Source organism: Colobus angolensis, unplaced genomic scaffold (assembly GCF_000951035.1).
Source record: "Colobus angolensis palliatus isolate OR3802 unplaced genomic scaffold, Cang.pa_1.0 Scaffold212, whole genome shotgun sequence".
NCBI lineage: Eukaryota > Metazoa > Chordata > Mammalia > Primates > Cercopithecidae > Colobus > Colobus angolensis.
Window position 1 is genome coordinate 391,287 of NW_012115289.1, and position 22,221 is coordinate 413,507.

The 22,221-nt window shown below is 38.6% G+C and overlaps 1 protein-coding gene and 1 pseudogene across 2 annotated transcripts in view; both read left to right on the forward strand.

Annotated features, from left to right (window-relative positions):
- PDE4D (phosphodiesterase 4D, cAMP-specific) overlaps positions 1-22,221 on the forward strand; it is a 1,579,839-nt gene that overhangs the window by 61,750 nt on the left and 1,495,868 nt on the right. The window lies entirely within an intron of this gene.
- Positions 4,799-5,674, forward strand: LOC105512462 (annotated as a pseudogene).

A 22,221-nucleotide genomic window follows, 5' to 3' on the forward strand; every position in this document is an offset into this window, starting at 1 on the left:
GCAGAAATCACCGGTCTTCTGTGTCCTTCGCGCTGGGAGTTGGAGACTGCAGCTGTTCCTATTCGGCCATCTTGCTCCGCCCCCTAGTCTCACTTTTAAACTACCTTAGGAAAATGATCTAAAGCATAGTGAAAAGAACAATAAAGCAAGAGGAATGAGGTGTTAGTTTAATGAAATAGTAGTATGCCAAGGACTGATATATTAAAGAGATATTTCTTCAGCTTGGCATGATTTCAGGAAGAAAGCGGGTGCATTTAATAAATTAAATTTTTATTTAATTATTTTTATTTATTTATTTATTTATTTTAAAAATGAAGTTGTGCTGTCACTCAGGATAGAGTGCAGTGGCGTGATTATAACTCACTGTAGCCTTGAACTCCTGAGTTCAAGCAGTCCTCCCACCTCGGCCTCCCAAATAGCTGGGACTGCAGCCGTGTGCCACCATGCCTGGCTAATCAAAAAACAAAACCAAAGTTTGTAGAGATAGGGCCTCACTTTGTTGTCTAGGCTGGTATTGAAATCCTGGCTTCACACCATCCTCTCACCCTGACCTCCGAAAGTACTGGGATTACAGTCATGAGCCGCCATGCCTGGCCTGGCCTTGCTTTTTTATTCTTTAGCTTTTATAGCTCCATACCCTCTAATGCCACAGGAGTATGATGAGTGGAAATTTGGATACCATGTTTAGTACTGATTTGCTCCCTTGGCGAGGAGGCACCACTATCACGCTATGTTGAGATTTTTGGCAGCCAAGATCAGAGGGACTCTCTTGTAATGGCCCCATCCCTGAGATCTGAGGGAATAACCCAGGAGACAGGCACCGACTGCTTCCAGGAGAAGCAGCAATCAGTGCACTGAGTGCCTTAGCAAGCTGAGTATCACTGAACTTCAAAACTGTGCCAGAGGAGTAGAGTTTTTTTAACTTCCTCTCCTCTGTCAACAGCTGACTTAGCTGATTTTGCCTGTGATGATGACATCCCAGAGTGATGACTGGATTCTCATGATCTGCTTCTCTACTATTAAGGAGGGATTTTTACCTGATAGCATTTCTCTGATTTTACTTATTTTATTAATTCTTCTATGCCAGTTACTTATAAATTTTGGCTTATTTCTGATTACACTATACCATTTGTAAAATATGAAATTCAAGTTGATTGATTGCTGTAATTTTCTCCTGTCCATATTCTGGATGAATCAAAGATGAGGCTGGCAGTGCTTCTTACCCTTTGAAAACATTTGGTTCATTTTCACAAACGGAAAAATTACATGGCTTCCTGGAGACATTGATGTGTTTTTCTGGAAAGTTTGGGCCTCTATTCATTGAGAATCACTAATTTAACAAAAAGCCCACAGATCACTGTATGAATGTGTGTGGGATGGGGAGGAGGAGAGAGAGAAAGAAGGAAAGAAATGTGTTAAAATTTCATTTGAAAGAACCATTTTATTGTTGGATTAGAAACCAAAGACTGCCCATCAAAAAGAGGAACCATTCTAAAATTTTCATAACTTGCTGCATGTGTGTATTTTATTTCTTAATAAAGCTCAAGTAGTTTCTCATGAAAGTCAATGAATAGAGAGCCATTTCAGGACGTGTCTGAATTGGCAGTTGGTTGGAGCTTGGCCGTGATGGGAAAGGACAGCTGTTTGTTGTGGGGGCTCGTCTCCATGGTGTTGGACAGCACATCTTCAGCTCTTTCTGGGAAGACTCCAAAGTAGGAATAGACTGAGAAAAACAGCATAAGGACATGACTGCATGCTAGTCAGATGGAATTCAGCCTGTACTGCTCTAGCAGAGCTTCTCCAGGGGTTAGAATGTTTTGCTTTTATAGTCATCTGGATTGTTTGTTTACTAAGGGTAGAAAGGTCCCAGCCTCACCCGAGACCTCCCGATTCAGTCTCTGTGGGGAGCTGCTTGGGAATCTGTATGTTAGAGAAGCTCCCAGGATAATTGTGATGTGTGGTCATGTTTAAGAGCTGCTAGTGTAAATAATGGTGAGCAGCAGCACTGGCTGGAAGCACTGTAGAAGTTGTGTGTGTGTGTGTGTGTGTATGTGTATGTGTATTGTGCAAGAGCTATGAGATAAAATCAGGCTACTGGAATTTGCCAAGAAGCAGCACGGGAGACACATTAACCAGACGCCAAGGATGTGGCCATAGACCTTCCTAGAAACTCCCTCATCTAGGGTGTGCACTTCTGGATTGCACTGACTAGTCCTGATTAAATCCTGTATGCATAGACTCAGTGCAGGCTGGGCTCCAGAAAAGGCCATCCACAATGTTTTCTTTTAAAATTCCACATACTATTTATCTTTGATTTTCTACCTCCTATGGGAACCCTAGATTCAACTTTCTTTGGTGAGTTTGCAGGCGTTTCTGATGGCTCTCTGGTTTCACGGGTTTCCTTCTTATTTTCTAACCCTTTTATTTGGAATGTCAACCTACAAACTTAAAAGATTGAGCAAACTTTGTAGGAAAACTTTGTAGGTTCCAGAAGCTGGAACCGCATATGATGCTTTCTATTATATGCCTGTTGTATATGATAAAAATGAGGTTTTATTTACTTCTTGGGTACACTAAACATAAACACTCTCTAATGAGGAAAAGAACCCAATGAGGGGGAAAATGCTGGATGCCAATGGATGGCAGTGATTTATGGAACTCTGGGCTCAGTGGTAGTGAAGGATCATCATAAGGGAAGAAACTATTCTACAGTTTGGTGTAGCTGAGATGACTTTATATGCTAGTTTGCAAGACAGTCCTGGCCTCACCTGTTGAGCTGGTGTCCTATCTAGTTAAGATACCTTTCATGCTGCCCAGTGTCCTGATTGAGATAATCCATTTATGTAGTCACCATGAGGATAGGAAACAGAGAGAGGAGATTTTTCTTTGGATCACTGAAGTACTCATTTCATTATATGATACATCCCATTATAGGCTCACTCCTAACATTTGAGGGCCCAGGACAAGACACCCCCCTATTCCATAACCTGTTCCTTCTATTCTTGCCCTGGCTCCACTGTGCAGCCTGAGGATCCTTGTAAGAATGTGTGTGGATGAGCCAGCCTGCTCATTCAACTTTATTCACACCCACATCCACCAGCTACCCATGAACACCCCTCAGGCCTAGGGGTGTGCACACCTGTGAGTTGATCTGCTTTGGAAGGGTGAAGACTCACACAGGCCCTGGAAGCTGGTTTCAGACCACTTGGGGCAGGAAATTCTAGGCTCATAAGTACCTGGGGAAGAGTCTAGAAGGGAAGTTGTTCCTGCAGGTGGGTGTGTATCACAGCCCTGCAGACTGCTGGCTCTGTGGAGAGGCATGGCTGGGGGAGTGCAGGAGAGGGCATTCTGAAGCATCAGCCCCCTGATTAGGGATACCTGGCCCTAGAGTGGTCCTGTCCTTTTCACTCCTGCTTTTCGGAGATCCTGCTTCTAACACATCCTTGAGCATCTCAGTAAAGCCAGCTTCCTAAGCCGTTCTGAAGTGTTTGGGTTAAGAACGTTTCACATGTGAATAATGCTTGGTCACCAGCCTGAGGTCCAGCGTATTCTTCATCTGGTCTGATAGAAATCCCTTGTCTTTAAATGTCATATATTTAAGGTAACAACTCAATTTTGCAGGTTGAAACAAAAACTTAAACTATATGAGTTAATGTTTTTAAAGTCAACTGAAGGGAAGGGACCTCTTCCCAGTGTGTTTCATCAATTGAAATCTGGTGAATGTTTTTTTGTTTGCTGGTATGTTCCACCATGTGTGTGAGCATGAAGGTAGGAAAATGTTTGCTCAGCCATTTCCTCTGTGGTTTGGTTTGTTGGAGAATCAGTCAAATGGAAAGTTTTTCCTCTGATGTGGTTACAGAATCAAATATTTTATAATTCCCAGGTACTTCTGAATCTTGAATGTTTATTAAAGTCAGTGAACACTTTCTCTTTCTTTTCCTTGACTCCCTTTGGATTGAACTAACCCGTAGGGCAACACAATATTATTTCCCTGGGCTAGGTGCACTTTTCTCTTCATGGATTATTGGGTGCCTGTAGATAGATTTCCCATGCACAGCAGGCAGATGGTGCACCGCACAGTCCTGGAGGTAAATTTCACCAAGAGTATGAGTGGGATTGTGCAACATGGTAGCCCTGGTTATGCATGTTTGGGGCAGGGATTCCCCCCAACTGTGTATTCCCTGGGAGGCTTGATTTTCCTCTTCTTTCTCTCACCCATCATAAGCATATGGAGAATATGGGTGTTTGAAGAGAAAAAGTTGAAAATAATGTTATTTTCTGTGTTTTCTCCCATTTTTGGGAGCACTCATTCTCCTTCTAATATTAATGTAGATCAGGGAAAATAAAAGCCATTAGTTAAAGAACTAACTATTATGTAATAAATTGTCAAACAATTACGCCGAAGGTGCGTTTACAAACTCCTGTTCTATCTTGGTGGGTTGATTAGCTTCCTTGGGGGTCCAAACAGCTATGGCTTTTCCATTTTTATAAAAGCCATTTGTTAAAGAACTAACTATTATGTAATAAATTGTCAAACAATTACGCCGAAGGTGCGTTTACAAACTCCTGTTCTATCTTGGTGGGTTGATTAGCTTCCTTGGGGGTCCAAACAGCTATGGCTTTTCCATTTTTATAAATGGTTCTGCATTTATAAAATTAAGAATGGACATTTACACGATTAAGAATAGAATTAATATTGTAAAGGGATCCTTCAAGTATCCATGTGTTATTGCTTACTTTTAACCAATAAATCTTATACCAGAGTGCTTTGCCTGCTTCTGGATGAGCAAGGAGACTCATGGTCTGGTTCTTGGACTTCCCTAGCAGCATGGCCCCCAAATGCCAGTCTCCACTCCCACCTCAAAAGAAGAAACCAAGAATGCCTCTCTGGGACCAGAGGAGATATTGGCCTCTGCAGGCTTGCTGAAGAAGGGAGAAAAAGAACAGCAAGAAGCAATTGAATGCGTTGATGAAGTACAAAATGAAATAGACAGACTTAATGAACAAGCCAGTGAGGAGATTTTGAAAGTAGAACAGAAATATGACAAACTCTGCCAACCATTTTTTCAGAAGATGTCAGAACTGATCGCCAAAGTCCCAGATTTTGGGCTAACAACATTTGTCAACCATCCACAAACGTCTGCACTGCTGGAGGAGGACAAAGAGACACTGAGTTGAAATGACAGAATTTGAAGATATTAAATGAGGTTACAGAATAGATTTTTATTTTGATGAAAATCCTTACTTTGAAAATAAAGTTCTCTCCAAAGAATTTCATCTGAATGAGAGTGGTGATCCATCTTCAAAGACCATTGAAATCAAGTGGAAATCTGGAAAGGATTTGATGAAACGTTCAAGTCAAACGCAGAATAAAGCTGGCAGGAAGAGGCAGCATGAGGAACCAGAGAGCTTCTTTACCTGGTTTACTGACCATTTTGATGCCGGTGCTGATGAGTTAGGAGAGGTCACCAAAGATGATATTTGGTCCAACTCATTAGAGTGCTACTTGGTTTCTGATATGGATGATGAAGAAGGAGAAGGAAAAGAAGATGATGATGATGAAGAGGAGGAAGGATAAACAGATACTGAGGAAGAAGACGAGGATGAAGGTGAAGACGATGAAGATGATGAAGGGGAGGAAGGAGAGAAGGATGAAGGAAAAGATGATTACTAGAACACTGATAGATTCCAACCATCCTTTAAAAAAAAAAATTCTCCAGTCCCTGGGAGCAAGTTCTAGTCTTTTCTTTTTCCTCTTGTGTTCTGTCACCCTGTTCTTGAGGTCTCTTTTCTCTACACCATGGTTCTCAACTTATTTTGGGGGAAATACCTTGAGCAGAATACAATGGGAAAAGTGTCTCTACCCCTTTCTGTTTGAAATTCATTTTTATCCCTTTCCGTCTGAATAAAAACTGTATGGAATCAACACCACCGAGGTCTGTGGGAAATAAGAAAAACCTGCTCCCTCCGCTCTGCTGGAAGCTGGAGGGTGCTAAGCCCCTGTGTAGTAGTGCATAGAATTCTAGTTTTTCCCCTCCTTTCTCTGTATATTGGGCTTAGAGGGTACACAGTGTCTCTATGTGAATATGGACAGGTAGCATTTACCAACATGTATCTGTCTATTTTCTCTTGTTTAAAAAAAGGGAAAAAAACTAAAAAAAAAAAAAAAGGGGGTTATAGAAGGTCAGCAAAGGGTGGATCTGAGATGTTTGGGTGGGTTAAGTGCACATTTTGACAACATGGCTTCTCCTTTGGCATGTTTATTGTGATATTTGACAGACATCCTTGTAGTTTAAGAAGACACTTTTAAAATAAATTTTCTTCTAATGATGACTTTAGCCCTGCCACTCAATGGAAAAGTCAGCAGAACCTGTAGGATCCTATTTGAAATTGACGTTCTCTATTGTAATTTTGTTCCTGCTTATTTTTAAATTTCCTTTTTGTTTCACTGTAAAGGAAAGATGATGCTCAGTTTTAAATGTGAAAAGTACAAGTTGCTTTGTTGTACAATAAAACTAAATGTGTACACACACACACACACATACACACACAAACTTATACCAAAATCACACCACTTTAGTTACTTGTCCACTGGAAAGGTACTCTTTGTTTTTGAGCTTTAAAGAAGCTAATCTTCTTTTATTTGGCTGTAACTAGGAAATCAACTGAGCAGGAATGACTATTCTGATATGTGCTTGTTACATTTTTGGTTTTCAGAGGTGGCATGTTGAGGAGGTGCACTTATGGATTGCAGCATAAATATCCACAGGTCCTGGTGTGCGGTGCGTGCGCTCACTCATTATCTTGATGTGCTACTCACAACCACATCTCTCCTTACACTATTGGAAACTTTGGTTCTTAATCATTTAATTTATCCCTAGCGACTCCAGGCTCTCATGACAGACTGAAAGACTATACTTGATGAAGTCCAGATATATTTTAATTCTCTTATATTAAGCCCAAGGGAGAATTTCTTAGCGACTATGCTGACTTATGTGTCTTGAAAAAATAACTGTGGGAATTTTGATGTATAATGAAGCCAGGAGAGGGACACACTTCATTCCAAAATGCTGCAAATAGAATTTAAGCAAGCAACATGACACACATTCTTTGTTTGTTTCTTTTGCTTTTTTTTTTTGCGATGAAGTCTCACTTTGTTGCCCAAGCTGGAGTGCAGTGGTGCCATCTCGGCTCACTGCCACCTCTGTCTGCCAGGTTCAAGTGATTCTCCTGCCTCAGCCTCCTAAGTAGCTGGGACTATAAGCACGCAACACCATGCCCAGCTAATTTTTTTGTACTTTTAGTAGAGACAGGGTTTCACTATGTTGACCAAGCTGGTCTCAAAATCCTGGCCTCAAGTGATCCACCCACCTTGGCCTCCCAAAGTGCTGGGATTACAGGTGTGAGCCACTGTGCCCAGCCGTGACACACATTCTTAACTATTCTCCAAAAGGGAGAACACTAGAAAAGTGGTAGTTTGAAAAAAGAAATGTCCAGTAGCAACTGGATGGCTCATAGCTCCAGTGGTTCTGATAAGTGCTCAGTGGAGAGTCTGATACACATTAGGTGCTCAAGAAAATAGTTGTTAACTGAATAAACAAATGAATCGGATCTTGTTCATATAAATTCCAAAGCAGAGAATATCTGCCACAAGTGCTCACATCAACTATGCCTATTAAGCAGCACTGTGTTGTTTGCTTTCACAGAAAGGGATTTGATTTGGTATTTGCTGAAACAGGCCCCCATCTTACAGATGGCATTGAGACTCAGAAGAGTTAAACACTTTCTCACAGCTACTAAGCACTAGGACTAGAATTAGAATGTGTGCTTTCTGACCCTAAGTCTAGGATTCTAGGACTTCAAGGGTTTCCTATCTTTTTGAAGTCATGGGGCAGAACAATATAAAGGAGCAGCTGGAAAAACTGAAATGAAATTACTATTCACTCTTACATAGGAAGAATAAAGATAACTCTTGAGGGCCCTGATATATTATGGTAATAAAAATAAGACTGAGGTAGCAGAAGCACATGGACATGCAGGGAACACTTCCAAACATCCTTCAAAAGGCCTAAGTTCTAAGGACAGGAAACATGAGGAAGCAGAGAAGGAAGGAAATGTGTCTAAATTCTTCTAAGCTGTTTCTTTTACTCTTCAGGCCAAGCCGTCTAACTCTAATCAAAATTTCAGGGAAAGCTTATGGCAGATGAGACTTTTGGAAGTACATTAGAAAACAGGAGGGAAAAAGGCCTTATAACTCATTGATTTGTATCTTTATGTTATTTTATAATATTATTAAAGCTCTTTCCATTTTATGTAGATTCTGTCTCTCAGCTGTACTTCAAATCTATTAGGACAAGTCTCTTGTCTCTTTTATATGTTCCTTGTACTGTGTCTATATGTGGTGGTCTCTCAGTCAAGCAGGCTGTACAATTTATTCGAAGTGTTCCAAGGAACTTGTGTCCCTCCACTGCTCTGACCTCATTTTTGCAATGTTAATTAAGTTGGGTAGATGACCTATTCGACTGATAACACTCAATAGCTCACTGATATATGGTAAGTAGTTTATTCTCTTAGTTAGTTGACCATAACTAGATTAAAGCCCAAAAAGATATGAAAAAAAAATCAGGTGGTAGAGAGTGGGGAACAGAGGTATAGGACACTGTTTTGGGAAAGTGGATCTTAACTCGGTTATGTCAGGATGAGGTGTTACAAGAAGAGAGAACAAGAGAGAACGCTCACCATTAAATTTGACTTCTGGCCTTGGGTCAACCTTGCATGATGTTTTGTAGACTGAGAGTAAGGAGGGAGAAGTTGAGACAAAACTTTACTCTCTGTTTGGTCACTGAGAGCAAAGGTTCTCTTTGTGCTAGTTGATTCTTAAGTAGTAGCGTGAGGAGTTGAGGGGTTTATTGCTGAAGAAAATTCATCCTCTTGTGCTAATTGGGCAGATATTCCAGGGTATTAAAACCAAAATCATTTGACCACCTGAGTTATAGTAATTTTAGTGCTTACATTGTTTATTTTCACTGTATAACACAACCAAATACTATTCAGTCTGGCTGCATGGAATGAGATATGGCTAATTAGATTTCCTGGCAAACCCAGGTTAAGGCAGAAATGCCATATTAACAGTAGCACCCTTAAACCTGGGGAAAGAGGCTCTTGCCTCATGTCACTTGCTTTAGAGGGCCCTGCTGGTCTTCCTCCACTGTGCCATGCCTTATGGTGAGAGGATTCTGCAGAGCCATGTGGATATTGTCTATCCAAAGCACCCCATTCCCTCTTCTAAACCACTTGGTGCCCCTCAATTCCTGCCTAAGCGATCCCAAGATGACTTCCAGGGCCTACATGGATCTCTCGTGGGGTCTCATCTCCCAGTGGTGAACTGTACCACTTGTGTTGAGCACTCCTAGGACCAAAGAGTGTAGGGCTGTGTATGAATCTTAGATGTGTGGGCTGAGGTGTCCTCGGGAGTGTGTGCAAGGCTCCTCACTGCAGAAAAGAACTGAAGGTGGGAAAGAGAAGAGAAGGGAGTAGGCTACTGGCTGGAGACCCTGGCTCTAAAAATTTTAGGCATGGGCTGACATTTCAAACTCTCCAGTGGCAAACCATTTAGAGCAGTCAACTCACATTGACTATGAAGTGCATGCACTACTTTGAGTAACTAGGCTTGATTGCAGAGGTCTTTGCATGGCCTCCTGGTCTGCATGTTGAACAACAGTGGTTATTGTTCTCTGGACGCTAATGCTGTAGGTACTAGATGTGACTGTTCTCCAGAGACATTCCTAGGGAGTTGCTAATGGTGTGGTGGTAATTGCTGTTATTATTTCATAAACATTGAAATCTTTTATTTTTTGTAAAGTTGTCTCCTTGAATACTGGACTGTAAAGGTATGTGGATGTGTTCTAGCAAATTGAGAATTCTAGTTAATTGAGTTCTGGTTATTTAACTTTTTACTGTGGTTTGTACTTGCTGCTTATTCAGAGTCTAGGCAATTTTACATGGGCATATTTTATCCTTTCTCCCCATCTCCATTAGTCTTCAAGATCAGGAAGATGATTTATGTCATTTTAAAATAGAGCCTTCCTCTGTCTCTCATTTTCCTTCCCTCTCTCTAAGGTATATTGCTGCCTACTATATCCTGGGCCCTGTGCTAGAATTTCTCTTGTGCTAATTTTTATTGATAACATATGATGGCTTAAAATGTCATCTACTGTTTAGTAAATTCATAATAGAAAATAACTTTGTTCCCTCACAAATTTTTATAGACATTTAAAATTAGCACTTCAATATCCAAGTATTTTGCTTTTTCTTTTCTGGAGAGAAACCAACACCTGTAGGTATTTGTTGACATGCAGAAAATGCATGCAAGAATTTTAAAATTTTTTACCCTATAATTGGTTGTATACTATTAACTAGACCTCTTCTTTAGCTCTCTTACTGTATACACTCTTCTGTTTTCCATATTCTCCCCTCTTTCTCTAAATTCTTCACCCTGTTCTCCACTCTTTCCCTGCCTTGTCTCTGGGTTTTTGTCTCTCTTGCCTCATTTTTCCTTCTTTCTCTCTCACTTTCTTCCCCCACCACTTCTTTCTTGTTTACACTCCCTGCTCATGTATGTGCTGCTTTGCATTTGTGTTTATATCTACCAGGGGAAGGACCAACCATCTTTATTTTTAAATTTTGTTTTACTTTAAGTTCTGGGATACATGTGCAGAATGTGCAGGTTTGTTGCATAGGTAAACGTGTGCCATGGTGGTTTGCTGCACCTATCAACCCATCACCTAGGTATTAAGCCCTGCATGCATTAGCTATTTATTACTGATGCTCTCCTTCCCCTCACAGCCTCCCAACATGCCCTGGTGTGTTTTGCTCCCCTCCCTGTGTCATGGGTTCTCATTGTTTAGCTCCCACTTATGAGTGAAAACATGTGGTGTTTGTTTTACTGTTCCTGTGTTAGTTTGCTGAGGATGATGGCTTCTGGCTTTATCCATGTCCCTGCAAAGGACATGAACTCATTCCTTTTTATGGCTGCATAGTTATTCCATGGTGTATATGTGCCACATTTTTTTATCCAGTCTATCATTGATGGACATTTGGGTTGATTCCATGTCTTTACTGTTGTGAGTAGTGCCGCAATAAACATACGCATTCATGTGTCTTTATAATAGAATGATTTATAATCCTTTGGGTATATACCCAGTAATGGGATTGCTGGGTCAAATGATATTTCTGGTTCTAGATCATTGTGGAATCACCACACTGTCTTCCACAGTGGAATCAACCATCTTTCAAAGCAACAAATGACATCCAAGTGTGAGGTCGCAAGTCAAAGAGCCAGAGAGTCATACAGTTTCAGAGTTGTTGCAGTTTTGAAGATTGATCCTCTGGCAGGGTCCTCCTCATTTTGTACTTGAGAATATAGGTCTAGCGAATTATATCACCTGTCCAAGCCCACACAATGACCAGGCTTCCTAGCTCTAATTTATCAGTCCAGTCCTTTTCTTAAAAGTAGTTTCTGAATATATGCAGGTAAAAATAATAAATAAGCCACCAAAAGTTACAGACTTATGTATGTCTGTTTCTACGGTGCCAAGGAAAGAAAACAAGGGGGAGGCATGAACATAAAAGAACACAGGTGCACTTATACGTTGTTTCTTCAAAAGATCATGAAAAGATAGCTTAGAAATTGCCGGTAAGAACTACAGACAAACAAGCTCAGACAAGTTATGGCAGAGAGGAGTGTACTTAAAGTTAGAAAGCAGGAGAAGCACGCTTGTCAACAGGCAGAAAAGGAGGAGCTATGGACCTTACAGTTGGAAAATGTGTTTTAAAAAAATAAAGAAGTTGATCCTTCTTGATTTTTCTTGTTTTGAAATTTATGGCAACATGTACAACAAACCTATTTTAATGTACAATTTAAAATTAGTATGCTGTGATTTACTTGGGCTAATATAATTGTAAAACACTTTAAAGCTAGACCAGCTGTAATTATATTCCCAAAGATTTGATTTTTATCATTATTTACAGTTAATAAGACATTTATGATCTCTTTTTGGTTGTCTCTGGTGAAGCATTGTTGGCGATGCTTTCCTGACTTGAAATTCTCCTGTGTGTTGAAATCGAATTAGGAAAATGAGTAAGTAAATAGCTTATGCTAAAAGTGTAATCTCTCCTTTGTGACATAAATTAGAAATCCATTCACATCTGTGGAATAATTTCCAGTTTTGCAACTAAATAATCTGATATGCACAAGCAAACATGCCAATCTTTTCTCAGTCTAGGAGAATTTGGTCACTTTCGACTTGAACAAAACAAGCTACATGTGCTTTTAAATAGATGTATCATTTTCTCAAAATTGGATTATAAAGAGCTGATCTGAGATGCAATCAGATGGATAATTAAACAGCAAAGGTAAGAGGCTTCTGACTGTGCATGCTTACAGAGTTAATTGAAAAAATAAAATATGATTTTTAATTCTAAAGGTAATTTGACCGATGCACATGTACAATAATGTAAGGTTCTCTCACTTTCCATTTTAATCTTGGGATCGTGGAGCCATTTGAACCTAGCTTTCTCACAGAGAATGGACAAAGTTTGACTGGAGAAATCTGACCGCATTTTATGTTTTTCTGGGGTGTGTATAGTTGAATGAAAACATGAAGATAATACTTTTAAACAATTTTTTGATTTTCTTTTTTCTTCATTCAGCTATGATACTTTATTTTCTCAGATCTGTTTAATCATCTGGAATACTTTTTCGAGTGATTTTTAAAATGGCAAGAAATGTTCCCTCTTCCATAATGTTGCCTCTGAAATGCCATTGGTGTTTGAATTTTTTAAATCCTCATTTGTGGCAGTTATTACATTTTGCTTCTTGTTATAGTAATTTGGCTTGCAAACATATCTTTTGTAACAAATTTTAAACTCCTTGAGGGCAGAGTTCATATCATTGTCTTCTTTACCCTGGACCTTTCATTGGGTTGGTGAAATGTTTGTGGAATTGGCAAATGAAGGTAAGACATACATTGACTTCTGAGAGTGGGCAGACATGTGGTGGGCTGTTGCTGGGTAATGTGCTCATAATGTCCTGCAGATTAATTTGGTTCTTTGATCGAAAGTGAAGTGAAAACATGCATCTGCGGTTCAACCTTTTCCCGGTGTTACTCAAAATGTAATTCAATGTGATCAATTACACTGAAAATAATTGAGAAATGAGATGACACTTAAATTAGTTGAAGAGAATTATGGGTTTTGTCCTTGGTTCTTTGGATAAGGAAACTTTTAGTGTTTTCTCAGACATTTGCAAAATTCCAGGGGTTGTCTGTTCTTGCCTATAGGACATCCAGATCCTGAGGCTTTTCTTCTTATCATTTCTCATTTAACTGCTTATTAATTCTTTCCAAGAGAAGGAATAAGAAGTATGAATTTTTGCTGTTAATTGAACCTTCCCTTAAAACTGTTTGGACTGTCTTTTGGGCTATTGAGAAAAACTGTTTGGTCACTTTTCCTGGGCTTCTGAGAGTCCAGTTAGAAGAGTTCTTTATTAATAATAATATTTTCTGTTTCACTTTTACATAGCATAACTTTTCAACAAACCTGGCAAAACATCATCCAGGCATTCTGGTCGGTAAAGATCCTGTTATCAGTTGTGCTGCAAGACATTCTTGAGCTGATAATGTAACTGGTCCAGTTTCCCCCTTTTGGCTCTGTAGAGAGTCAGCAGCATAGCAGAGGGTCCCATGGAAGTAGGGATAAAAGGGAATTCTTCTTTGGCTTTTAAAAATCTCTCAACTCCATTTAAAACTCTGTAAGTTTTCCTCCGTGGGAGATATGGAGTGGTTCCAACATCCTTAATATCAGTTGCCTTTTGGTCAAATTCAACCTTTAATCCCTTCTAAGAATGGGAAAATAAAGACATCTACTATGACGTCCCAAAGGCCTCTAGTTATTGAGAGAGCTGGCAAGACTAGAATTATAACTTGGGCCTCTGCTATTATGAATATATTGCTTGCTGTGAACTCACTTGGAACAAACTTGTGTTATTGTAGAAGTAGGAAAGAGGCCAAAAGAGAGACAGGGGCAAAAAGACATGATCATTACAAAGAAAAGATAAATGTTTGAGCTGATGGAAATCCCAATTTTCCTGATTTGATCATTACACATTGTGGACAGGTATCAAAATATCATGTACCCCCCAAATATGTACAACTATTATATATCAATAAAAACAGCTTAAAAGGTGATCAAAACAGTAGCAGAAATACATTCCTCATGTAATTTTCATCGCATTTGAGCATCTAGGATTTTTGACAAGACTTCCGTCTACCATAGGGTGCTTGGGAGGCCTAATGATCTCCAGAACTGTGGGGTATCAGTTCATCAGTCTGCTCCAAGACCACGTTAAGTGCTTACTTAATGCAGAGCACTATCTTCAATACTTTGAAGATTCTAAGTTCCATTTTTGACCTGTCTTCTATGTTGGGCAACTTATTTTTATGAGTTTTGCTTCTGCTTCCTCATTTATATGTAGGCAATAGTAATAGTAATGGCTGGGTAACCTCACAGGGAACTGCAGGTTGAAGGTGGGGAAGCATCTTATTCTAATATACCCATATAAAGACATAAAGACAGCATTTATATACTTGTAGTCAAATCATTGGTTCATCCTATTTTCTGCAGGTGAAGATAGATATTACCAGTCTATGGCCAATTATCTTTATCCAGTTCAATTTGGCCAGGTCAATGAAACTTGTATTTATGTCATACTCTTGTATTGTGGGAGATAAAAGAATAGTGCCCCTAATTTAGTTTTGGTAAAATTGAGGTTAAGTGATTTTCCCAAATTTATTTTGATATAAAGTAAATTGCAGATACAAGTTTTTCAGTCCCTAACCTTTTGTTCTCATTTAATTATTCCACGAAGAAATGCTGCATATTAAAATTATCTTCTTAAATGGCTCACTCAGTCCTTTCATCCCTGACTTCTCCAAGTAAAACAACTAACCCCCATTTTTCAGTTTGTTGTGAATTCAGTTTGTCCAAACTAGGCTGGGGATAGGTTAATTAAATAATTATATAGTGATTAACATGGGTTATCATTTATGTCAAATTGGGGCAAAACCACCTTTTGAATACCTAGAAGATAGTGAAATGTACTTAATACTAACATCATCATGAATATCAATCACAGGTTTAGAAGTCTTTTGATATATATGAGCTAAATACGGGGTTGAATTCCCACCAATCATATCTTAACAGATTTTTTAAAAAAGATAAGTCTCTGAATCAGCTGGTTTGTCTCTTTCTCATAAAAATGACAATAAAATTATGGTATGTGAACTTCTGATTATTTAGATTCCAGTTAAACAGGATTTTACTTTAATTTCTTTTATTATGAAGAGAGAGAATAATGGTTTCTTTTCAATTCCATTTGGGAGGAACTTGTTTCTTTCAGAACACCAAATGAAGCCTTCTTGCTGGCCATCCTATAGGACCTTTGCACTTGAATCTCTGGTTTCTGAATTTGGGACATTTTATAATATCTCTTAAGATTTTTCCAGATGATCTTTAAAAATGGGTTCTAGAGAGATTTTAACAATCAAATTAATGGTTTTTCTGTTTAACTCTTTTAAAACATTATTTTCATGATCCTCTGTGTGTGTGTGTGTGTGTGTGTGTGTGTGTGTGCGCGCACAGGGGGTGGGTGAAGGGAGATGTGGGGAGAACAAGCAATAACCAAAGAAATAACAGTAGAACTTAAAAATATTTTCTACTAACTTGTTTGCTAATAATTATTCAGGCAGCTTTATGAAAGCTCTTTGGAAATTCTAGAAGTGTTTCCATTTCAGGCTTAATATATTTGGATCATAAATAAATATCAGATACCTTTTGGAGGCATTAGAAACTAAACATTATGCAAAGGCTACCCTCTGTTGCGTCAGGAGCTTGAATTGTTTTCATTAAAATATCTGCTATGAAAGCACTGAGATTAGATGGGATGTTAGCTCCCCTTTTTCCTGATATCAAATGTCAGAGATTTGTATTGTTGGTAGAAACTGAGATTTCATTTTCCTTCATCCCATTCTGATGCTGGCTTCCCTGAAGCAACACTCCTGTTCCAGATTTTTATGCTCGAGGTAAGTCAGAAAAGGAATTTCGGTGAGGCATGAGTTTTTTGATGAAACGTGGGGGAAAACCAAATGGGCATCTTCAGAATGAAAGCGTATGTCTTTGTCTGTCTGAATGTGTGAAAAAGAAAAATGCTGAACACAGTCTAAACCTCCTGCTGGTGTGATTATTGAGTAGTGTTGATGGTCAAAATATGAATGAAGGTTTTTCTGTTGCAAAATGCTTTATGTTATGTACAGGGCAGACATCTGTGTGCCTGCCTTAAGTTTATGAACTAATAACATCTGTTCCAAGAAATCCTGTCAGGTCTTTAACAGTACCCTTTTGTTCTGAGTTATTCTGGCAAATGGATGATTTTGCTTTTAAGTAATTATTTTTTGAATTTCTAAATATAAAGTCACATATGGTTTAATGTATGGGGAGGATGCCTTTTTCACCAATGAAAACTTTCAGAATTGACTAATTGCATTTTCTTTTAACAAAATATCATTCATTATTTTCTTCTATTTGGAACAGATGTAAATATCAACAAAATAGATTCAAGCAAATTTTATGAGTGAGATTACAGATAAATGATAATAAGAAAAATCATGAGAAAACCCAACCCAAATAATTGAGTTAGGCTGTACTATAAACAAAGTAAATTTAAAAACATATGTCCCCAAAGAACTGTGGCTAGTAGGATAGATACTCTCTGAGGCTACCCTCCTAGGGTTGTAACAGTAATTCTGCTGAAACCAATTAGGCACTGTTAAGAGCAACTTCTCGCAGCTGATGAAGGGACTGGATCCTGTAGCTTGGTGTCCTTGTCAAGTCCTCAGTGTGTATTCAGCTTGCCCCTGCTAATACACACTGGTCTTAAATAAAACAGAGTGGCAAATATTTAGAGTGAGTTTTATGTGTCTTTGGGATTTTTCCTTCCCCGCCATTGGTAAATAGCACGTTTCCTCTGGTGATCTGTGACCTTTGAGATAACTTCCCTTGTTAAACACACACTCATTTGTGTGCGTGTTTGTTTTCTTTCTTTTTTTCAAAAGCTATTCCTTCTTTTCTACTTTATATTCAATTGCTTTCAGCACAGAGTAAAGTAAAGATGAATCTCTTGTCTGTAGTTTTGAAGGGAGGGGATGAGAAGCAAAGGAATTAGCGATCGCAAAGATAAACCTACAAAGGCAAACTAAGTAGAAACATGCTTTTTCCATTGCAAATTATGCTTCACTGCTATAGGCTGTAATCCCTATGCTGACATATCTCAGAATAAAATGTAAGTTGCTTGAGATGCTATTCTGAAGCATGTGATATGGTTTTATTGATTGATAAATTTATCCATATGATGATAGTCGTAGATTTTCAGAGGCCCCATATGGACTGTTTGAAATGAAAATGTTATATTGGCAATGGATGAGAACATGCCACTTGCCCTGTTCCATACAAACTTTGATTCCTAGGAATCAGCACATGTTAGAGAGCTGGAGGCCACCGTATGGTGTGCAAGTGCTCCTGTGCTGAAGTGACACCAGAACAATCACCACATTGCCATCAGGCCATCCATCTGAGGCAGGGTTTTCCTTCTTGTTTCAATCTATATCATTTCTGGAGAATTTGCCGAGGCCCCCAGGGCAGCGCTTAGGCCTCTAGCCCCACCAAACCTCTTTTTCGTCCCTTCATCATTTTCAGGTCTGACTGCATGTAGTTTTCCTGTGTTCTCTAATTTCTGGGCCAAAGCTTGGCAGGGCGCAGGGGTGGGATTAGGTTGAAGAGGCCAGTATGACCAGGCATACCAAGGTCCATTGTGCTATACCAGAGGTATTACATTAGACTAATGAAGGGATTATAGAAACTTAGCTCTCCATCTGAATTCTCTTATTAACACATCACTGTGAGTCAGCCTGCTGCTTTCAGTGTTGTGTGTTTTTTTCCTTTGTTACTTCTGTTGCTGCTAAGGATATTGGTATCATTTGTTGTATCAGTGTAACTGACTTGTACTTCAAATCAGTATCTCAACCAACCTAGAATTTCTTGTCTAGCTATGGTAGGTGGCATGGGGTGGTAGTGGTGTTGTCTCAGGCTAGTATATGATAGTATGATTTTGAAGTCTGTTTTTTTTTCCCCTCGTTTAACAAACTAGTGTGAACATCTATCCATGCCTTTTAAACACTTTTCTCCAAGGTAATTTTTTTTATAGTTTTTTAATGGTTAAATAACATTAATTCAGCCAATAAAATTTAAAATTTTTTGCTACTGTAAAAATTATTGTGTATCTCCTGGTAGTTAAATCAGGATTATTTCCTTAGGATGCAGAGCTTGTAGGTTAAAGAGTATAGTTATTAATAAAGGTTTGTTTTTTTGGCCGAACTGCTCTCCAGAAAATTCTTCTCCCTTTCAATTTATTCTCCTACCAGCAGTGCATGAGAGGGCACATTTTCCCATATCTTAAGTAGTGTTGTTTTATAAAAACGTTGCCAATCTGATATGGGGCAAATGGCATTTCACTGTAGTTTTTCTGTGTTTGTTAAGTCACTAGTGAGGTTAGATAGTTTTTTCCTTTGCAAATTGCCTGTTAATGTTCCTTGTTTATTTTTCTTTTGAGATGCTTATTTTCCAGTTAATTTTATTAATAATTTTTGTATAGTATAGATAGTAATCCATGTGTCTATAGGTTGTTTATAATGTAAATATTTTTTTCCGGGTTTCTTAGTCACTTTTTGACTTTTTCCTTTGGGTATATTTTTACATTCGAAGTTTTTGTGCATGTGATTGAGTCTTTTTTAATTGTGGTAAGAATATTTAAGATGAGACTTGCCCTTTAAAATTTGTTTACATCTATAATATAGTATTATTAACTATGGGCACAATGTTGCACAGCAGATCTCTAGGACTTAATCATTTTACATAACTGGAACTTTATACCCACTGAATAGCAAATCCCCATTTCCCCCTTCCCCAGCACCTGGGCAGTGGTTGAGTCTGTGATGTTTTCCTTTTAAATTGCTGCCTTTGGAGTTAATTTAGAAACGACTTCATCATCCCAAGATCACACACACTTTTCCTACATTTTCTTCCAGTTTCTTTATTTTACATGCAAATCTTAATCCATCTGGAATTTATTTTGTTGTACAGGAGTGCAAGAATTTAACTTTATATTTTTCTCAGATAGTTTTCCACTTGCCAGTGGAATAATGATTTGTTGAATAATCTATCCTTTGCTTTTTAAGTTTTACCTTGAAAAAACACAATATAAAATTTTGGATCTAGTTTTTTGATATAATTCATTGATATCTCTTTGTTTTGGACAGCGTAACGTTCTTTTAATTACTGTAATGCAGTTAAACGTCTGATAGCTTGAATCATTCTTATCTTTTTCAAACATTTCTTGGCAGTTTCTTTCACCATCTCCTGACCAGATGGTTGTCATAATGTCTTAATTGCTCATTCTAACATTGGTCTCACTTGCTTCTAATCCATTCACAACAAAGCTGGCTGAATTCTTGTTCTAAAACACAAATTGGATCACATTACGCCCTTCTTGTTGTGTATACTTCCAGCCATTTTTATAAACTAAAAATGGGTCCTTTGCCTATAGCAACATTTTAACCTGAAGTCCAAGCAACTTTTGAACTTCAGAGTGTAGATACCATTTTGGTGATTTTTTTTTTTCCTGAGTAGAGGATTGATAGTATCATAGGTTTTGAAAGAGCCATGACTCCAAGACATTAACAACTTCTGTGCAACAGGAAGAAAGTCAGACCCCCCAGAATGGCTTGTGAGGAGCAGGTCCTCCCTTGGTTGACATTTCTTTCTTACCTGCCTGCCCTCTCCCTGACCACTGTACCACATCCCCACCCTCTCCCTCCTGGACTGCTTGCAGTTCACTAGCCAGTCTGCTGTTTCACGCCCCAGTGCCTTTGTACATGTACTCCTGCCAAAGTGTTCTCCCACACATACCTCGCCCACCTGGAAAGTTGTTCCTTGTCCTTCAAACAACAATCAAAGAACCTCCTCCTCTATGAATCTTTGTCTGATCCCCTTAAGGAATGCTGACCTCTCTCCTTTATTTTTAACTGCTGTACTTAATCTGCATTTTTACTGTTACTCTTCTACTCTTCTTCCTCTAGTCATACTATAATATCTTTGGGAATAAGGACTGTGTTTTTGTAACCACAGAGCCCACTGCCTGGCATAGCTTAGGCACTCGGTGAATGCTTGATGAACAGATGAATGGATACAAAAATGAATGTATGGCAGGACATAGCCCTGGTGAAATCACTGGCAGGGGCTTCTGTGAAGTAACTGCATAAGAAAAAAACAGCATGCCATTAGAGGTGAAGGGACCAGCTTTGAGTTTAACAGAAATAAGGACAGAATGGGTGAAGCCGTAATGTCAACTTTGAAATACCACCATATATTAAGAAACCACATTTGAAGTTCTAAGGATCCTTAAATGAAGACGCTTTTCACTAAATACTTTTCTAAATTTCCCTGAATATAACATAGAGGACCTATTTCCTGAGCTACCAGGGTCCTAACACAAACCTTATTATGAGCTAGTCACCAAGAGTTATTGGTAATCACAAGTAATGAAAGCATGGCTTTGGGTGAGTGGGTGGGTAGTGTGGGTGAGGTGGGATATGCCATGTTTTGGACCAAAGCTATTCACATTGGTGTGTAGCCATTGTTTTCATGATTCTAGCACCCAGTGGATGTTGAGTAAATATTTCGTGAGTAATTAAATGCTGAGTATGTAGCTGGGGGTATGACAGCCAGCTAACTGTGATGTCTACTTTCTCAACTCTCTGAGGTGGCAATGCTAATTTTGCTGGAGATAGTAGCTTCACTATTTTACTTGATTCCCTCTATTCATACTACCTAATTTTAGCTAGTTCTTGCTATTACTTGCTTTGTTTACTTCTTGGATTCTCTATCGTGTTACCTTTGATGCCACCCACCATCTTACTCTGGGCAAATGAACCTTGTATTTTTAAGAATGTTAAGTTCATCTGACATAAGCCCTTCAATTTCACTCCTCAAATTCTCCTACATCAGCATTCTTTTTTCTACCCTGGGGAAAAAGACCTCCTAAGTGTGCTTCCTCTTCTTCTTAAATATTGCCTGTGCAACTTTTTAACTTTTAATCTCTCTTTGTCCATTTACCTCTTCCTTTGTTTGCAGACACCATTAGAATTCTCCATCCTTGAAACAACTCAACAAACAAAAATTTAATAATTGAATACCTTAACTTTCACTAAACTTCTGGAATGATCTGTGACCACTATCTACACCTTTTCTTCATATATTGAGGTCTGGAAATCTTTATTATATGGTTTCTTCTTTCAGTCTCCAAATTACTAAAAAGTCAATTTCTCAGTTTTCATTTTTATTCACCTCTTGATAACACTCAAAACCTTTAAAATTCCCCTTTATTTTGAATGGGCTCTTTCTTAATGTCTATCACGCTCAACTGTCTATTTCCTCAGATCTTTCTGTTTTGTTTTCTGTTTCTTCCATGGTCCTCTTTCTGATGTCCTGAGAGTAGATATTAATGTCTAATATCTGCAGGGATGACACCCCAACCCTAACCTTCAACACAGGCCTCTTTCCTATGTTCAGATCTACTGTTTCTGGAAAGCTCTACCATCTGCCCTACGAAAGCTTCAACAGTAATAGAAATTCCATGTAATTTAAAACAAAATTCCACCTATATTTTCTTTCAAGTAAATGTTTAATTTGAAATACTTACATTAATGATGAAGCCATTTTTCTATCCACCCAAACCTGAGACCTGAGAATGAGCTGTTTGCTGATTCTTCTCTCATAGCCAACCAGTTTCAGTGTTCCCTGATTTCTACTGTTACCCAGGCTTTCCTTTATATTCCTGCTTTTATGGTGCTTATCTAAACCCTGTACTTTTGGCATGTAATATTGTATTGACTATTTATTTATTATTTTATTATTATACTTTAAATTCTGGGATACATATGCAGAACGTGCAGGTTTGTTACTTAGGTATACACATGTCATGGTCGTTTGCTGCACCCATCAACTGTCATCTACATTAGGTATTTCTCCTATCCCTCCCCTAGCCCACCCACC